This window comes from Peromyscus californicus, unplaced genomic scaffold (genome assembly GCF_007827085.1).
Source record: "Peromyscus californicus insignis strain IS unplaced genomic scaffold, ASM782708v3 Scaffold_15__1_contigs__length_86483966, whole genome shotgun sequence".
Taxonomy (NCBI): domain Eukaryota; kingdom Metazoa; phylum Chordata; class Mammalia; order Rodentia; family Cricetidae; genus Peromyscus; species Peromyscus californicus.
In genome coordinates this window covers 2,123,361-2,138,039 of record NW_026294447.1, presented here as the reverse complement: position 1 = coordinate 2,138,039, position 14,679 = coordinate 2,123,361, and the positions used below count along the sequence as shown (strand labels likewise).

Below are 14,679 nucleotides of genomic sequence, written 5' to 3'. Positions count from 1 at the left end.
TGGCCCACAACCATCTCTAATGAGATCTGACATGCGGTATACAATAATAAATAAATTAAAAAAAAAAAAAAAAAGGTGAAATGGGCGCCTTTTCAGTGGGCCCTGGTAAGATACACCACTAAGAGAACACACCACGTGCAACGGAGTTAGGACAAGAGGTTTACTGGGGCACGAGGAGAGTGAGAGTGTGTGCTGGAGGAGGGACCTGAGAGAGCCAGGTAGACAGACAGACAGACAGAACAGGGAAGAGAGAAGAGAACGATGACAGGTAGGGGTTCCATTGACTCCTGATCCTGGTGGCTCAGTTGGGGTGGCGGGCTCAGGGTCAGTCCCTGGATGAAAAGGCCCCCGGAGCCACCACAACCCTGGGCAACAACACCTGGGTCACTGAGCACTGGCTACAGAGGGAGAGGGGCGGGAGTGCAGAGCTAAGAAACCCTGGACACAGGAGAGCTCAAAACATTTATTTTAGGCATATGGTGGGAGACAGCCCCCATTTGAGAAAATTTCACACCAGATACCCCAGGGGTGACTGGGGATCAGGTTTAGACCTGGGGTTGCCCATTTCCAAGCCTGTGCTTGAGATCAAAGACTAGGTTGAGGCATCCCACATGATAGCCCGGAGTCAAACAGTGGGGGCGGGGTAACCTCTTGAGAAGAATGCCTCCAAACCTAGGGGCATCCCAGAACAGAGACTGTCCCTCCAGAACAGACTGGACTTACCCTGGTGTGGCCGCCGCTTGGCAAAGGATCCTGAGAGTCCTGAACTTGGAAGAGGTAACTGACACTTCCTCAGGTGGTGGCTAGGAAACAAGTGACCAAGTGACTTACCCCAAGATGAAAGTTGATCACTTCTGGTGGAGAGAAAGATAAAGGGAAAGGAGTGCCCCCCGGGGGTGGGAGGACCCAGTCCACCTCCCAGGAAGGCTCAACTCCTCCCAGGTCTCAGCATCAAGATAATAGATTTTCTGCCCCCTGCTCTCCATAGGTTTCTTCACTGATGCAGTAAGCCAGATCAAACCAAACTGAAAAAGCAACTTCTGGGCAGGTTCTCCAGTCCCAGAGACTGAGGCAGGAGAAGTGGCTCCCACACATGTAAGCAGAGAGATTTTATAGGCTGTTGGCCAGATGTGATGACATGTACACCACCATCTGGGTTTGTGCCCAAGTATTGTCAAAAGCTGAGAACTTAGGTGGGGACTTGGAGGCCAGCAACTCAGGGGAGGGGCTGCAGTAGCTGCCAGGATGAGGAACTGGGCTTTTTGGAGTCTTCCCTTTGCAAAGCAGGGTTTGGAGAGAGACAGGAATGGGGCTTTCTGGATCCTGCAGGAGTGAGCTGCCCAACCACACAGTGTGCTCACTTAGCTTGGACATCTCTGCTACGTCCTAAATACCCCCTTGTGAGGTTATTAAGGGGTAAACTGCTTAAGAAGTGCTTACTTCTTAAAGCCCTGATGAATGGAATGATGCTGTTCAGGGTGAGCTTGTTTTCCCAGAAAGGGTTCCTAATAAAAGACCTATCTGTCTCATAGGTTTGCTTGTCCTGCCTGCTACCCTGGGATGCTGCAGCATGAAGGTCTTACCAGACACTGGTGCTTCAGAGTTAGACTCCTGAGCCCTCAGAAATTAAAGAATGCATTTCTTTTCTGTATAGTGGCGTGGGCCACATGGCAATGATTACTGCTTGGCAAAGTTCCAGCATTTTGACATTGAGGACCACTCTTCTCCAGTATCTTTTAACTTCATTTTTAATGATTCTCACTATTAATGCCATTCCCTTTGGGAAATTTTGTGCAGGCTTTGGTAAAGGATGAAACTGTATACAATGGTAGCCTCTTTAAACAAAGTAATTCTTTGGAAAAAATCCCCGCCACCATGGAACCAGGAATTCCATTGTGCTCTCCTAATTATATCAGGAACAGGAATATTAGAGATTTACTAGACACACCTGATCCCAAGGATGAAACGCCTGGAATTCAGATACAGAGCCTGAGGCTATTAAGGGCGAGAGTTCAGTTAATAAATACAGAGAAGTCAGAATGGTGCAGTATAATGTGAAAAGAATAAAACATTGAGACCTTCCCTTTTAGGAGCATTATGAGGGGAACAGGCCCATAGTAAGACTAAGACACTGTAGTGTAGTTGTTATGAATTATTGTGCTGGGAGACCCCCTAGGGTATCCTGCATGTGCAGGAAAACATGCTGGGCAGATGCAGACCAGCAGGCATGGCAGCAACAGTCAGTAATTCACAACCCAGATGCTGTATCCACATGGAGAGTTTATTATAATAGAGAGATGAAGAGAAAAATAGGAAAGAGAGAGAAGAGAGAGGTCAAGGGTGCTCACCTCATGGGAGGAGAAGTGACGGGAAGGGGAGCAGCTTTTCCTTAGAAGGAGGCTCTTATGTCAGGACACAGGAGGCACCAAGTGGGTGGGATTTCAAGGGGTGGGTCAGAATATTAGCATTCCTCCGTTTTGATTATTATAAAAAGAGGTGAGTTATGGGAGCAAGTGAGGGAACAAGGGCGCTGAATTCTCGAGGCTACTTCAAGCTGACAAGGGCAAAGTGGGGAGGGGGGAACTGGGGGGAGTCATGCACAGCAGATCTCAGGACCGTTCCTTGAGGGAGCCGAGGAGGCAGGTTGCAGCAGTGGTGTTCCAGGAGCTTGGGGGGAAATGGCATGCCAAATCAGGAGTATAGAAGCCATGGCATCTGTTGTTTCTCTGGAGGTCAGGCAATAACAATGAATCTGCAAAATATGCTTGAAAAATAGGTAGGGTCAGAAATGGGCTCTGGAGATTGATAATTTTTATCAGATCCATTTTTTGATGCAGTAGCAAAACTTTTCCCAGGAGCCTGTAGGTATCTGTAAGACAGCTGGAATGGATTTACATCATGGCAAAAGGGCTAAAAATCCATTTAAGGACTCTTAAGAACTCTTTGTAGTCAATGTTCTATCAGTTTATCAAAGTTTAATCAGCTTATCAGTATTAAAACTTTGAACCTCTGGAGTTATGTCTGAAACTGGTCTATCCTGTTCCATGAAGTCTATGAATGAGACTTCCAATTCTGTAATTGGAATATATATATAAAATCTTGGAATTGGGGCTGTTAAAGTGATACCCTAGTCATCAAACATCATCAGATATGAGAAGGATAAATTTAAGAAGTGAGTCAGATTTCCTATCTTCATGTAAACAAACCAGGATATACGGAGAGCAGTCAATAGTAAAAAGTTACATTAAAATGTGTTCTGTGAGTTTATCTGATCTGGTAACAAGGTAAATTATGTCTAGACCTAGTAGTAGCCCTAGGAGAAGGGGACCTGTGAATTTTATATAGAGAACCAAGAAAGCAGTTGAAGCAAACCCTGGTCATCAAATGGAATCAGAGATCTGAGAAGGAAAAATCATATTTGAGTGCAGACCAAGCAGCTTTCAAATTTGTTAAAAAGGACAGGGACCAGTCCATACCCAGTTAGCCATACGCAGGTCTCTAGGGAAGTATCAGAACAGCACCAATCTTTGACCCATCAGGACTATGAGGTGGGAGTTTTTCCTGGGGAAGAGGGACACACGGGAGACTGAGCTTATTTTATCTAGGCAAAAGGGGTGCAATCAATTCCCGATGTCCTGCTGTTTGTCCACAGTCTGGGTTGGGTCCTGGTGGCAGGTGTCACATTTGGGAAACTTGCCCAGAGGTCAATGTTGCCATCATCCACATGGAGACATCTTCTTCAGAGACCTTGGGTTACTGTTATATCTGGGAGTCTCTGTCTGATATAATAAGCTTTTTTTGATTAACATTTTAAATGCAGATCTCTCAGCATTTGAGGACTGCCTGTCTATTAGGCTGACTGTTGACTGCTATTCCCTAAGTCTCCCATATCTTAGCAGCTTCCATGAGGCTAGGGTTTCTGTCTCCTGAGAAGGCAAAGAAGAGTGACAGGGGAAAAGATCCCAAGGCTGAATGAGAACAGGAGAAAAGGGGCTTGTGAGTCAGGGTGCAGCCCAACTCTGAGAAAAGGACCCTCTGAGAAGAGAAAAAGGACCCTCTTGGTGGACCAGAAACTTCATCCTGATTGATTTATATACAAATAATAATTTCTTAATGTTATTTAATACCTCCCTGGTTCTGCATAAAGGTCAAGTGTTTAACTTAGGGCAGAACCATTTTAATTAACAAACATCAATGGGCATTAGATAGCTAATTGGTCCTCTATGCCAGGAGGTTTCCTTTTGACCCAGCATTTCAGCCTATTCTGGACAGGGGACATGGGACGATGTATTTTCTTCTGGAACTGCTTTGAGCTAGCATTGGATATGGTTGTCAGGGCCCCCCAGAATGCTGAAAGGCCAGTCAAAGGCTGGGCAATGGGGCATTTATCAGAAGCATTTGGTTGTCTGACCTGCCTGTAGAAGCAGGGAACAATTACGTTTGGCTGGGCTGACATCCGTAGCAGGGAAAACGTTGCAGGTTGTGGTCCACAACTGCTGCTTTGATGTTTCTGCCAGCCTGCTGAAATACAGACTAGAGATGAGAGTTAAAATGTATGAATTTATTTGGAACCCTTTGGCCCTTGGTCTTAGTGATTGGGAAAGGAAGATCAGGAGGGACAGAAATACTATCCTCAGGAATAGACAAGTGAGGAAAAAATAAAAGTTTTAGATAGATTAGTATTATCAATCAGTACTGAAATCCAAATTGTAAAAAAAGAGGTAATGAGTAACCAAGGAAAATTTAAAATCCTGAGCTTGTGACTCAGAATGTATCAGCATTGTATTAATATTAAAATCTGAAATTTAAAATCTTAACATAATGATACCACCTGCATGTGGTTTCATTGATGCCCCAGAGGGGAGCGCATATGTCTCTGGGCCCTGCCTACATGAGCGGCTGCATAGGAATAAAGGCCAGATCATGACTGGACCTCTGCCCTGCCCAGACAGCTGGAGCCTAAGAGAGGCAGCTGGGGAATGCCAGGCCAAGGCCAGAGGACTTTTCCTTGGCTGGTGAAACAATGCGCAGCAGGAGGCGATTCCCTAACCTCTCTCCATACCAACATCCTGAGTGCCGGGTGCCCCACCCATGCTGCCCTTAGTAAAGATGGTGGTGAGGTCATCTGACCTGCCTGTTTTGATCTTAGCAGCTAGACCATGTGGTTGCCCTTATTTAAGATGTCACTGCCTGATTACGTGATTGCCCCTATCAAATATGGTGACTGACCATGTGTTCATGTGGTTTTTTTTTTTTTAATAAACTGAGCAGACAAGGAACAGATAAATTGAAACATTTAAAGGTCAGTCAGAAAGAAATATAGATGGCCACATCAATCATACCTTTCCATTCATACATAGGAAATAGACTTTGTGAAAGAAAGATGGAGAAGTAGCAGAGCAGCTGGTCAGGACAGAAGGAACTCCTGGGCTACAGCATGGTACGAGCAGCTGCAGGGGAATGAGCCCAAGCCATGGGTTGGCAGCAGTGGTGGGGGCGGGGTCATAGGTGCATTTTTCCATAATGAGGTATAAGGCCCAAAGGACTGACCTCTAGCATCCCAAAGGGTCAGCTAGGGCTAATGATAATAGTGCAAGATGACCAATGGACCACTGTTACAAAGGCTTGAATCGAGAGGGCACCGGCTGTCTCCATATGCTGCTGCATGGGGACAGGGGTCCGAAGGGCCACGAGCCCCAAAGACATGTGGTCCCAGCAAGCGAAACAAGACAAATCTGACCTTTAGCATCCCATAGTCAGCAAGGACTAATGAATGGCACAAGATAGCCAGTGGAGCATCATAACAAAGACTATGGGCCCTGGAATTGAGTGAGCACAAGTTGTTTCCATATGCCATCACATAGAGATGGGGGCTAAGGAGCCTAGAGCCTAAAAGACATGTGGTACCAGTAAGTGCAACGAGATGAGTCCTCACTTATGGGAAAATGGCCAGAAGGGAAAGGAGGAATCTTACCAATCAGATAGAGTGAAGAGTCCCTGGCAGTACTCTAGCCTGAAAAATGGTAGGTAGTAAAAGATCCCAGAACTCCTCAGATTGCTGGCGGGCAGGAGAAAGCAGTGGGATTGCCTGGTGACATTGGGCACCAATGTTATGAATTATTGCTAAGGTGTACCCCGAGAGTATCCTGCATACATGCAGGGAAACATGCTGGGCAAATGCAGTTGCGGGCTGCGCAAATGCACACCATGTGGGCATGGTGGCGGCAGTGGCAGCCAGTAATTCACAACCCAGATGCTGCATCCACATGGCAATGTTGTACATTAAAAATGTTAGGAAGGAGTCACACCATACAGCAGGGCCCATATTGGAGGTTTATCGAGGGAAGGGGAGAGAGAAGGGGCAGAGAAGGGGGCAGGGACCAGTCCCTGGGGATGAGGAAGGGAAAGAGAAAGGAGAGAGAGATGGGAGGTGTACAAGGCCCACCTTTTATAAGGAAACATAGCAAATGTGCACAGAGGGTGCTCTTAGTGACTGCAGCTGAGGTATATCCTGTCAGAACCCTAAGGGCAGGCCAGTACAGATGCCTAAATACTCACATTCCTCCCTTTTGTTTGTTATAAAAAGGTGAGGAGTTAGAAAAGGGTAGCAGGTGAGGCAGGAATGAGGGCGCTGTGTTCTTTCTGCTGGCCTGGGGGGCATCGATCATCTTTGTGGGACCTGAGAAAACTAGGGTGCTGGCCATGTCCTGGGGTAGCTGGCTGTTTGACTTCACTGTCCAGGCTCTGTGGAACCATCTGGCTTCGCTTGGACCTAGCAAGATGCTATTCAGATAGATCCAAGTCGACTCCCTGGAGTTCACAAGAAATCATGATGAGGCCACCAGCCAAGATGGAGGAGAGCCACGTGGCTGCTGTTAATAGTTACATGCACATACACACAGAATTAAACAGGAGTTGAGTAAATAGAAAGGGAGAACCAGTGTGTGCAAGACAAGGCCAACTTCTCCATCTCTGATTCACACACTGCAGCAAACAGAACATTTACAGAGAGAGCAGACAGACACAAGCAGGTCTTGGAGCAAAGAAAAGGGAAGAAAGTAGAGAATTCTTTTTCAGTTCCCCAACTGCCTGGTCCAAAGAATGGTCAATGGGTCTCCAAAAGAGAGCAAGGAGCAAGGAGGCGTATGACACAGTGCCCAAGGATGAGGCAGAGGGAACAGCACAAGTTGTTCAGTGTTCCACCGAGCAAAGTGCGAGAGCTGGGCCAGTAGCTTGAGGAAGTGGGCAAAAGCTGTTCAGTGCATGGTCACGCAAAAACAGGAGCTGAGGGATAAGAGCCCAAGAGAGACACAGTCACCTGGTACCACGACTTTAAGAAAGCCAGAAGGCGAGGAGAGGACTGTGCTTGAGAAATGAAGCCTTACATCTAGGGGAATGGTCAGAGGCAGGTGGACTCACCAGAGACCCAATTCTAGGTATTGAATGGAGGGCAAAGCTCTTGGTGAATGAGAAAGCAGATTTATTACAAGTGGAAGAGAGTGGATCAGAAATCAGATCTGTTGCGGGTTAAAGAGCAGATCTGCTGCGGGTGGAGCAGGCGGGTAGGATCCTAGCATGAAGTGGGTACCTTTGGTGGGCCCGCCACGGTACGCCACTAAAAAAACACACCACATACAACAGAGTTAGTGCTAAAGGTCTGAGAGAGTGGGAGAGCAGAGTGAAAAAATGAAAGGCTACATTGGAGTAGGGACTTGAGAAGAGAAAGCTTGAAAGCCAGGCATCCCTTTCTATCTATGGAATCGCTGGCAGAAGTTACGAAGTTCCTATGAATATAGGGTGCTGGACAGCGGCCATTTTATGGGGCCAAGTCTGACCGCAAGGGTGGAGAAGTTAAGCCCTTAAATCAGATGCTAGATATAGAGGTAGGTGCATTTTCCATCATTGAGTTACAGGATATCCAAGGGCTGGAATCTCTAGATTCAGTGAGGACCAACGAGAAGACACAAGCTGCTTCAGTGGACTGTCATCCAAAAAAGCAGGGGCTGATGGGCTAGGAGCCCGAGTGAGACACTGTCGCCTGCTACCAGGACTTCGAGAAAAGCCAGAAGATGAGGACTGTGCTTAAGAAACAAAGCCTCATTAGTGGGAAATGGCCAGAAGTGGGGGGCTTACCATTTGTCAGTGTTGAATGGAAAGTCCCAGCAATCCGATCCATTAGGTGGAAAAGTATGGCTGGTCCTGGGGGACTAGGTTCCAGCGTCCCAGCACATTTCAGACTGCCAAGAAAGCCTTCTCAGTCAGGGAACCAACGTCGTATTTTAAAAACGATGGGAAGGACTCACACCATATGAAGGAAAGAGATGATAGGAAAGAGAGAGAAGAGAGAGAGAGAGAGAGAGAGAGAGAGAGAGAGAGAGAGAGAGAGAGAGAGAGAGAGGTCTAGGGTGCACACCTCGTGAGAGGAAAAGTGGAGGAGAGGGAGAGGAAGTTTTTCCTTAGAATGAAGCTTTAACATCAGGATGGAGGGTGGTGCCAAGGGGTGGGATTTCAAGGGGCGGATCAGAATATTAACAAGTGTCTGGTCTCCAGAAAGAATCCTTTCTCCAAGGTCCGGCATTTGGATAAGGGCCTCCATTCCCTCCAGGGCTTGAAGAAAGTTGCTGCTTGTTAAAGCAGTCATCTTCTTATCTCTGGCAAGAGGATCTTGTGGCCCTTTCGTTAACATATGACTAGTGCCTGTTGTCAAGGTCAATGGTAGATTCCTCAACCTCTGATCTCAAGTCACACCTCAGCTCACATGCCTCTTTTCTCCTCTTTAATTCTATGTGTAATAAAAAATGTATTATTGTTTTTTCAATAAATGATGCTGGCAGACATAATGATTCACCTCCTTACACCCATCCCCTGTCTCTACACACCCCTCTTTGGGACCCCACTGAAGCAGGTCTGCCTGCCTCCACCTCACAAATGGTAAGTGGTACTGGGGATTGAACCCAGGCTTTGTGCTTGCTGGGCAAACACTCTACCAACCTCAGCCACTTAAAACTACCAGCATTCTGTTAGAGAAGCAGAGAATGGACTGAGACAAGCTCCAAAGCTGCAGAGCTTACTGATTCCTCAAGGCAGCCTATTTGGAACTTCAGAAATCTTTGTAAGGATTTGTTTGGTTGGAACCTCCAGCTCCCTCCAGCACGATCTGAGAAGCCCTATATCTCTCTCCAAACCCCACGCTCTCAGAGAATCTCCAACAAAGAAAAGGCATCAAAAAGTCCAGTTCTGCATTCTTGATGGCTATGGTGGCTCCTGCTCTGAAGTTGTCAGCAGCCCAAGTCCCTTCCTAAAGCATTCAGTTTTTGACCATACTTGGGCACAAACCCAGCTTGTGGTGAATACGTCATCACCCCTTGCCTACAGGCTATATAAACCCTTGCTTTAGTTCAGGCATGTGACTTCTCCTACCTATCTCTGGGACTGGAAAACTTACCTGGGAGTTGCTTTGCTTGAATAAACCTGTTCTTTTACTTTTTCAATTCAGCTTGACCTGGTTTACTCCATTGGCGAGAAACCTATTATTGTGTTACAGAAAACCTATTAGAATTTGCTTACTCATGAGGCGATGTGCATCTTCTCAGAGTTTCTGCCCACTAGTCTTTCTTTCTTTCCCATGGAGTAAAGCATTTGAAGATGACTATGATATTTCTTTCAAGTCATCTCTTACCAAGTAAGATATCTCATCATCAATACCAATTTTAACATGAAGAAACTGAATTCTATTACTTTTATTTGAGTATAATCTAATTCCTAACATGGAATGCCAGAAAAAAAAAGAATAATTCTTCAAATCATGTCAAAGTTGAGCATGACATAAAAACATAAATTTCTCCCCATTCTTATATTTCCTTTCACTATAATGAATTAACAGGGTCTGAGTCTTCCATAAGGAATAGAGCCTTATTTACCTCACAGTTTTGGATTTAATGTCCTCCATCAGGACACAGTGCCTGCCAGAGTTCACTTGGCTGTGTGACATCGAGAAGACATTGGTCACAGGAAGCAGAATGTGGTGAGTCTTGCCATCTGCCAGTCCTTCTTAGCATTGCTATACCAAGAACCAAACTTTTAAGTCATGAGCACTTGGAGGATTAACTCAAACCATATCCAAAGCAAGGTCTTGGCTAGGGTTATTGTGGTTGTGATTGAAAATCATGATCAAAGTAACTTAGGGAGGAAAGTGATTATTTCACCTACAGTTCATTATAAAAAATGGTGAGGGCAAGAACTCAAACAGAGCAGGAACCCAGAAGCAGAAGCTGATGCAGAGGCCGTGGAGGGGTGGTGCTTACTGGCCTGTTTAACCTGCTTTCTTATAGAACCCAGGACCACCATCCCAGGGGTGGCCCCACCCACAATGTGCTAGGCCTCCCACATCAATCACTAATTAAGAAAATGCCCTAGAAGCTTGTCTACAGTCCAGTGTTACAGAGGCATCTTCTCAACTGAGGCTCCTTCATCTCTGATAGCTCTAGCTTGTGTCAAACTGACATAAAACTAGCCAGCACAGCAAGCAATCTCCTATCTCAGTCAATTCATCCTCAGAATAGTCTGTTCCACCTGTGAAGTCATATAATGAACATTATAATAATTACTTTATTAGGCATTGTCCAATAACAGAAAAATTCTTCAGTGACAATGTATCAAATGATCCCCCCTGTCTCCATCACCCTACAACCAACACCTCAAGGATGGAGTTAAACTATATGGTGTATTTTCTCCCTCTTTTATGTTCCAGAAATAACTTGGTGTTGTGATAGTATTAAAGGGTAGAACTTTAAAGAATCATTTACAAGGAAACTCCTCTCAATCTGTTTTACTCAGAGATGCCAATTCTGAACCTCCCTCCAAGCTCTCCCTTCCGTCCCATGAACAGTCCAAACACAGTTGGTTCTCAGAGAGTCAGTGAACATTTCCACTTTCTCCTGAAGGATTCCATGGGGATGGGTCTCTAAACAGGTCAATAACAAAGGAAGGCAGTAGCTACAGAAAGGACTGGGTAGACCCACTTCCACCTGGATATCTGCTCATCTTCCCTCTCATTATCAAAATTCATTGTCACAATACAATAATACATTGTCATAATACATGTCAAAATAATACATTGTCATAATACATGTCATAAGTGACACTTAATACATGTCATGTCACTTATTATTTCTGATTTCCATTATCCTGAACACAGTTGCCCTTGTAAAGCACATCCCTCTTTAGTGATGAAGACAAGACTAGATTCGAGCTGTCTGAGTATACAATTTAGCACCATCACCATTTACCTAGATGATGTCAACATGTTTCCCAACTTCTTCCTCGTGAGCCCATTTCCTACCCTGGAAGGATGGGAATAATAGCAGCCACATCATATTAATATGAGCTGACTTCATCTCATACTAGTAAGGATGTCCTCATTTTTTTAAAATATCTTGCCTCATTGTTATTTTTATCATTATTAATTACGTAAGTCCCACTGCACATATTTTCATTCTTTCTCTTTTCATATTACTCCTACATAGTCCCTAAGGGAAGCTGACTTTCAGAGTTCAAGGCTTTTAACATTCTTTACTATTTTTACCTCCTTTTAATTATGTTCATTGCAAGTTAATAAGAAAGACTATTAGTGGCTGACAAGAAAAGAAAGAATTCCACAGAGGCATCAAGAGAGAGGGAAATAATATTACAGAATGTCTTAAGACTTTAATGCTGTAAATAGATGCCATGACCAGAGTAACTCTTACAAAGGAAACATTTAACTGGAGCTGGCTTACAGGTTCAGAGTTTCAGTCCATAATTGTCACAGCAAGAAGCATGTGGTGTGCAGGCAGACATGGTGCTGGAGAGGAAGTTGAGAGTTCTACATCTGGATCTGCAGGCAGCAAAGAGATGAGACACACTAGATCTGCTTGAACTTCTAAGATCTCAAAGCCCACCCCCGATGACACACTTCCTCCAACGAGGCCACACCTCCAATAATGCCACTCCCTGAGAGTATATTGGAGTCATTTTCTTTCAAAGCACCACACAGAGAAATGAGATAATAAAACTAGCAGCCTCACCTTCCAGAGAGACCAGGAATAAGCTATGGAATCACTCCATTTTCTCATCTTCACTCACTTTCAATCAGGCACCCAGCTACCAGCACCACCAAAAACTTCCATGGGGCTCATCAAGTGGCATGTACTTTCATAAGTCAGATGACATCTTCTGCTCATCATCTTGCTTGAGCTCCTCAGTGGTACCCACAAGTGATGACAACTTCCTGAAACTTCCTCCTTCCCATGACTTCCATGTCTTGCAACCTCCTATGTTAGTTACACATCTTTGATTTTTCACTCTCTGCCTTCTTCTTAGATATCTCTGACTCAGCATCTTTCGGAGACATCAAATTTCCCTGAAGATTTGTCCCAGAACGTCTAGTCTCCGTTTCCCCCTGTCCTCACTTGAAACTCTCATACCACAATTATCATTCATACTGAAGCTTCAAAAACCATCTAGACACGAGGCCCTAGCTCGTGTCTTCAGTGTGAACTCTCCTAGTGAGTTCTGGATGCATTTTACCGCTGCCCAGCTGTGTGAGGCACTCTCTCTGCTGCTGTGACAAAGCTGCACAACCAGAGCAGTCACAGTCTATCTGAGCTTACGGTTCCAGGGAGGTAAGAGTCCATTACGGTGGAGGCATAGCAGCAAGCAGCAGGCAGGGAGGCAGGAGCAGGAAGCTGAGGGTTCACACTCTCAACGGCAAGTACTAAGCACAGAGAGCAAACTGGAAATAGGGTGAGCCTTTAAGCTCTCAAAGGCCACCCCCAGTGACTAACTTTCTCCATCAAGGCCATGTCTCCTATTGCCCCGCCCCCGCCCCCCCCCCCCCCCCCCCCCCCCCCCCCCCCCCCCCCCCCCCCCCCCCCCCCGCCAACACGATGGCACCATCAGCATCAACTGCGGACCAAGTGTTCAGGTACCTGAGCCCAGCAAGCAGATTCTCTTTCAAATCACCACACCAACATTCCTTGTTGAAGCCCCAAACCAGACATCTCTAAGAACAACCTCAGGATCTTCCTCAGTGTCTGGCCTTTTACAACACTGAAATCCTTTCTAATGAGGATGCTAACATACCAATGAGCCTGGCATAAGGCTGATTGTATATGACCTTGGGCAGGGCCTCCTCTTCCAGATACTTTCTGAGAACCTCACAAACAAGATGATTGACTTTGTTACCAGTGAAAGCTTCCTTCCTTCCTACCTGCATTGCTGTGACTTAGACTATAATGAGTGACGGCTTTCTGCCTGCCTGTATCCCTGTGGCTTAGACTTGTATGTTATGAACTGTAATCCTGTCAGGTGCCCCTCAGGAACCAAATTGTGGTTTCTAATAGGTTTTCTGTACCTCCATAGTAGTTTTCTCTGCTGATGCAGTAAGCTAGATCAAGCAGAATTGAAAAAGTAAAAAACAGATTTATTTTGAGCAAAGCAACTCCCAGGTGAGTTCTCTAACTCCCAGAGATTGAGACTCGAGAAGAGGCAGAAGTCATATGCCCAAACTAAAGCAGTACCCTGTAGGCAAGGGGTGATAATGTATCATCCATAAGCTGTGTTTGTGCCCAAGTATGGTATGCTTTAGGTGGGGACTTGGGCTGCTGGCAGCTTCAGGGGAGGAGATGCTGCAGCCTCCAAGGAAATGGGCTTTTTGGCACCTTTCCTTGATTGGAGATTTTCTGAGAGAGCGGGGTTTGGAGAGAGAGCAATGGGGCTTTCCATATCAAGCAGGAATGAGCTGGAGGTTCGAACCAAACATCCTAACCTTTTTGGGTATATGGGCACTGGTTCAAATTTGGCTACTTTCTGATGGCATTGTAGGATGTGGAGAGGGGGAGTAGAGAGTTTGTGGGCTTGTGCTCAGTGGGAGGTATGGGTGAAGAAGCATCCAGTTAACTGCCACCCTGGAGACCTCAGGATTCCATTCCAGAAAGAAGTAGAGAAGGCAAGTTGCTAGGAGAAAAAAAATAGAGTATTACCACTGGCCCTGTGAATAGGGCTAGCCATGGGGAAAGTGAAGACTGCCAGAAAGAATGGAACGGAGATGTGCCCTGATTGTATTGATGAAGTTTTTCAGACGGTTTGTGGAGTGACTCCATATGAGTTTCTACCAGGCCAGATTTGTTGATATAGTAGCAGCACGCTTTCCCCAGGAACATGCAGGTTTCTGTAGAACAGCTGGAGCAGAGTTACTCATTGTAACTATGGCTTTGGGTTAAAAGGCATGAACATTTTCCCTATGTGTAGAGAGCCTGGTTTTAGCTCAATGAAACACACCTTTAAGTCTATACTTAGAAGACAACCAGAGGAAATTTAAAATCTTGAGCTTGTGACTGAATAGGAAATAGTGCTCTGTCAGTTCCTCAGAACTCTATTTATCAATGATGAAACTCTGAATCTACAAAATTCCAGTGTAATAATACCATACAAAGAAGACAGAAGTCTGAAACATCTTTACATACCTTAAATCATTTACTTATACCTTTACAACTTGCATTTATATCTCTTAAACCATTTTCTGTGTTCCCTTAGTCGAATGTTACATCTGAAACACGTTTATCCTTTACCATGAAGCCTGTGAACAAGGCAAATCTGTCTGTATTTTTTTTTAACAAGAAATTCAACTAATGAACTACC

At 45.3% G+C, this 14,679-nt stretch overlaps 1 long non-coding RNA gene across 1 annotated transcript; it reads right to left on the bottom strand.

The window, feature by feature from the left end:
• Positions 1-2,260: 2,260 nt before the first annotated feature.
• On the bottom strand, positions 2,261-12,833 carry LOC128110652 (uncharacterized). Its single transcript, XR_008218265.1, has 2 exons — positions 11,778-12,833; positions 2,261-10,060 (listed from the first exon to the last, which is right to left on the bottom strand). It is a non-coding gene; the product is annotated as an uncharacterized LOC128110652 (long non-coding RNA).
• Between the last annotated feature and the right edge of the window lie 1,846 nt (positions 12,834-14,679).